Source organism: Patiria miniata, unplaced genomic scaffold (genome assembly GCF_015706575.1).
Source record: "Patiria miniata isolate m_02_andy unplaced genomic scaffold, ASM1570657v1 HiC_scaffold_19, whole genome shotgun sequence".
Lineage (NCBI taxonomy): Eukaryota > Metazoa > Echinodermata > Asteroidea > Valvatida > Asterinidae > Patiria > Patiria miniata.
This window is the reverse complement of record NW_024037057.1, coordinates 9,372,501-9,378,569: the sequence shown is the minus strand read 5'-3', so window position 1 is coordinate 9,378,569 and position 6,069 is coordinate 9,372,501.

The following is a 6,069-nucleotide window of genomic DNA, read 5'->3' as shown; positions in this document are numbered from 1 at the left end:
ACCCTGCCTGTTACTCCTTTACTGCCCCAAGCCGCTCCACCACTGTATGGTTTTATGGTTTTCCAAGCAATAAGTATGATAATGAATGTTACCAGAACACAAGGCATGCCATGTGACTTGTGACTGACTACTCTGGAAAGACCTAACTAACACTTTTTTCGCCTTGTTATCTGCAGTACTACTATGCCGAGTGGGAATTCACAGCATCGGCAGAGAACGAGCTATCTCTGGCCGAGAGGGACGTGGTCCAACTAATCTCAGATCGAGACATTGAAGGCAACTCGGAATGGTGGCTGATGGATAAGAACGGGCAGCGGGGCTACGTCCCATCGGCCTACCTTGCCAAAATTGACTGAAAGTAGGAGGTGCATGTGATTACACCTGTATCAAGACCGTTACTTGAGCTATTGGCTTTGTGCATGACCAAGAGAGGGCAGCCTAACAATGTGCAGCAAATATAGATTGGTTCTTGGTCCCTCTGATATTCAAGACTATTAAGGGAGGGTTGGGAACCAGTCTTGAACTCTCAGTGGCAGGCCTCATTGCAAAAATGACTGAATTGGTTAGCAGATACATGTTATTGCAATTTCAAGATCCTTACTGGAGCTATTGTCATGCGCATGATCCAAAGAGGGCAGCCTCTCAATGTACAGCGAAGATAGGTGGTCCCTGGTCCCTCTGTTATATTCTAGATTATAAAGAGAGGGTTGGGAACTTGTCTTTGACTCTAAAAATGTGAAATGTGGCAACTCTCCCTCTGCCCACATTGACTGAGGTATTGGCTGTTGGCGCATGAGTAACCAGAGTAAAGTAATGCAAAGGTGGGCTGGTTCCTGGTCAATCTAGTAAATTCAAGACTATGAAGGGAGGGTTGGGAACCAATCTTAAACTCTAACATTGGCAGTGTGCGTACATGCCCATGGCCTACCTAGTCACCATTGATTGAATGTTGTAGCAGGTGTTGGCCTACATCAGCACCCTTACTGGAGCCAGGGTTTTGCCAAACCCTGGCTACATTTTCGGCTAAAGTGTTTAATCCGTCTTAATTGCCTCTTGTGTCTTGCCTACACAGACAATATAATATGTTTTATAGAAAGGTGAGGTCCAACTAAATATTGGCATTGTGTAGCTTATAAAGGAGCAAACTAGTAAAAGGTCAAAATCATCACCGTTTTCACGAACTGACATGCACGCGCTGTGTGCTTTCAGTTCATGAAAATAAATTCGGTTTTCATGAACTGAAACGCAAGCATGTTGCGGAAATACAATTCAGAGAAAAAGAAAAAATGCTTTGAAAGGTTTGACACGTGTAGAAAAGTTTTTTATTACACGAACCCATTGCGTGTTTCATTAGCTATGACTTCAACCAGATGTATTTTTTATCTTATTTATTTGTATGTATGCTATTATGTTACATAACCTTTTTTATACCTATGCCATGTCGTTATTGGTACGTCTTTGTCAGTATTGTTTGGAGATATCTCTTTCTAGTAATTTAAAGTTGTTTTTTTTTCAAAGCTGCATTTTCCCCCAATTTTTTATTGTTTTTATATTGACAAAAGAAATCTTGTTTGGAAAACTGTAAGTTTTTTGGTTTTTTTAAATGAAAATGGATTGAAGGGCTCATAAAATATTTTGGTATGAAGAAATATTTATCTTAACAAGGTGAGCCATTTTGTTATTATAATTTTATTATTCTTATTGGTTTTTTTTTGGGGGGGTGTTACATTTTCAGCAGGTCAACTAAAACCATAATTTCTCTCCGCCACCGTCTGTTAATTTCACTGGGTCTTCACCTCTCATTTTTTTGTCCTCAAGTACAGTGTGTGTCAATAAAAATGTAGCAGTCAATCCATAAATTTTAAAATACTAGCAATTTCGTTTTGCAAAAGTTGGCTATAGAGTCTGAAGGTGGAGTAAATACTCTACACAATGGTCTTTATCCCATCTCATTTGGACACCCCAGTCCAGAGACACAGCTAATTAAATGAAATGACATGAATTCTAAGTTGAGCCGCTTTTCAGATTATCTGGCATCCAATGAAAGGCATTCACATACCAAGAAGGTGTGTGAATGCCCCTCATCAGACATCAGTCAATCTGAAAAGTGCCCTAAGAGAGTTTGACATCTGTACAAGCTTTGCCGTAACTTTTAAACAAAAGGTCCAAAACGCCTCTGTACTGATGATGTCACACTTTGTTGACATGTGCACTTTTCTATGGAGCCAGTGGGGGCCCACGGTCCACTGACACCATAGGAAAGCACACACGTAAACAAAGTGTGACGTCATCAGTACAGAAGCTTATTCACACCAAACAGAAATCCTGTCAAGTGTAAAGAAACACTCTATCATCTCATGGTAATATTTGTACAAACAAACAGAAAACAACAATTTAGTTTCCTCAGAAAAAATGGTGTTCAACGGATATATTGGCTTTGGACACCCTGCACAAACAGTTTACCATTCAGCAACTGTGGATTGTCCAGCTGTGGATTTAAATGTGCTCATGATAAATAATTTTAATGGAGTTCTTGTAGAAATGGTCAAAATCAGTATTCAGTCTGATCTGCAGAAAATAATATTTTCCTATACTAAGATTGTGATCTTAAGTGTGTGGTCTGCCCCTTGTGAATATTTTGAACATATGTTTGAATAATCAAAAAGACACCAGTAAAACAATAATTCAGTGTGAAATGTGTGTGTAAACTATTAAGAAGCAATAATTTGTGTCCATATCACACAACATACTACAGAGAAATATCAAATAGAAATATTAGTGCTTTCAATATTGGGTTTTTCCCTTCCCCTACGTATTTTTATAAGTACTGTATACTCCGTGTTGTCCCGAGTAAATGTGAGAAGAAAAAAAATTGCCTGAACTCCCGCTTACTAGTGCAGACGTCTTACCAATCGAACAACAAGCTCGCCGGGGCTCGTCTTGCTGGTTCGCATCTGGTAAAGCATCGGGTTCCGCGACAAAACTATTTATAAGTAATATTTATATAAGTAGTGCTTGTGATAAAAAAAGTAACAAAAGACTGTGCAAAAGTCAGTGACTTTTTCATAAAGTAGAACATTTATTCAATGTTTCCTCGTAACCCAAGTCTTCTAGATAAAAATACTGCAATGAAAATTATAGTTCAAAATATTATTCTATAGTTCTGTATTATGAGGTATACTTAGTTTAACATTAACCAGTGGCCAAGTTCGGGCAAGGACCATTAGTCGACTAGTGGTTGATTTGTGACGTACCTTACGCCTGCGCACTGATAGCAACGTGCGAACGTCTCTAGTCAAACGCTGGTCAAAATGTCATCGCAAAACGTCTGAATCCTGGCTCTCTGCTAGTGTTATGAATGCGCGTGGCTATTGGTAACCAGCGAAGCAACCAACCACAGTAGGCTGGTTCCAAATAGTCGACTAGCGTAGTCAACCACCGTCGACTAGACAGAGTTCGGGCAAACGTTAATTAACCATTGGTCAACTATATTCCTGCGCGAACTTGGCCCTTGTTGTGATACATAGTTATGCCCCAAGTCTGTAATCTATTGTACCTGTAAACATCGCTTTGTATTTAACCACCACCAGAACATAAGTCTGCTGATAATTGTCTTAGCCATGCCAGACTCATGCTTTTGTTGAATTAAAACCCATGAGCTATTCCTACTTTTTGCATAAATATAAAATGTTTCACGAATGTAGGAAGGAAAAGGTAGTAATCGAGTTAATAGTGAAAGTACTTAGGGAGCTGAACATGTGTGTTTCGTAGCGCTATGCTATTCACCCAACTCATGCATTCTTTCATACCTAGTGTGATCTTAACATTTATACCTATCCAATCTGCCTTTCATTGTTAACCTTTCAAATAGATGCTTTTTCATAACTTTGAAATTTGATGGCCATCGTACTTATTATGCTCTGTGGTTTTATCAATGTACATGTATTAATTTTTGTTTTCTATGATATCTTACCTTATGCTTTCGTTTACGTTTTTTGCTTCTTTTAAATGGTGAAAAGTGGACAAGTTTTTGTGGCTCAGAAATCTGGTGTGAGCTGTTTTCTGCTATATATCGTGTTTGATGTGCTGGTGGTGTGGTCATTCCATAGAAAGCCACAACTGTTAATCATCACATGTGCACTACACGTGTATCACATGTGCACCACATGTGCACCACGTGTGTATCACATGTGTATCACATGTGCATTACATGTGCATCACATGTGTATCACATGTGCACCACGTGTGTATCACATGTGTATCACATGTGCATCACATGTGTATCACATGTGCATGACATGTGCATCGCATGTGTATCACATGTGCACCACGTGTGGTGCACATGTGTATCACATGTGCACCACATGTGTATCGCATGTGTATCACATGTGCACCACATACGTATCCCGTTAATACAGGTGCTGTTTTTGACGCTTGAACTTTTGTATTTTCGACCGATAAGGACATTGTAAAAATCAAATTCAAGGGAAGAGACAAAAGTGACAATATCTTTGCTGTAGTAAATTTGGATATTCAGTAAACATACTAAGTGTTTTTAAACTCATGTTTTAAAAATGTGGCACTGCATCTTAAAATGGCACATGAATTTACTTCTAAACTCTCCAAAATGTCGAAGAATATCCACTTAATTTGTTTGACTATTGTGTACCATTTGAAAGCCGTTTGTGAATCTGAATAGATAAATTAAGTGTTGATTGTTTGCTGAAGTATACCTGTATTAAGCTATTAAGCTTCGCCCACAAAATGCAATAAATTTAACATTGTGGATCACGTGTGTTATATGCAAACCATTTCTATAGTATATATGTGTTCATAGCATGTACAAAATCCCCTATGTGTTTGTAGTAGGGAAGTATAAAATGTTTGCAAGTGTTGCCTATATATATTTTAATGCGATGATGAATTTGTGAATTTTTGGTTGTAGAAATCAGCCCATTTATACAACTTGGTGTGTACATGAAAAAAATGTGACGCGTAATTGTATATTTTGTTGTATTACATTGTAACGGGTGTCATTTTGTGAGAATGGTTGTACTCAATTTTAAGGCATGATATAATTATTTGTAATTATAAGCAGAAATGGTATAAGTATTGTTATTCAACAAGGCCTCAATTCCAACTTTATTATAGTTGCTTTTAAACGCATACCAAGCGGTATCTAAAATCAGGATTGGAAACATACATATCACATGTTCAGTCAGTGTTCATCACATGCTCTTCACATGCACATCACATGTGTCTCACATGTGCACCACATGTGCACCACATATGCACCACATGTGCATCACATGTGCACCACATGCGCACCACATGCGCACCACATGTGTATCACATGTGCACCACATGTGTATCACATGTGCATTACATTTGTATCACATGCATCACATTTGGGTCTCGTGTGTATTGCATGTGCATCACATGCTCATCACAAGTCTGTCACATTTGATTACATGTTTTATTCACATGTCACATGACTATACATGTGCATGTTGCAGTCATAGCTTTGTGGCATTCAAATATCATTTTCCACATTAGTCAAATATGATCATGGTTATTTGTATTTCTAAATACAACTGCACCAGTAACAGATTTTGTGCCGTAAAGCACCCATGTCATGAAGAAATGAAAAAGATATATCGAACAGCTCCATATAAATTTGTTAATATTTAAAAAGTAAAAATGTGAAAATTAAATGAAGCCCTAATCCTAAAATAAGTTGCCATCAATAAATTACTGTTAAATGTCTGCATCTTTTGCCATGTGTCCAAGATTATTGCATTTGTCTCCTATTTATCTACTTAACATATTTTAAAAAAATCCCTTCTAACCTCAAAATGGAAATGCCTTTATGAAATTCTGTGTTATACAGTTACGCCTGAAGAAATCCCTGTAATCTGATTGGTAGGTCGTTGATCACATCTCATTTTATAATTCGTCCAACCCACGGCCCTGCTGCACCGCAGAAATAGAAGTTCTATTCCATGGTAAATAGAAGTTCCATTGCACGATCACACGATTGATGGATCTGACCTATCAGATGTTGAGGAT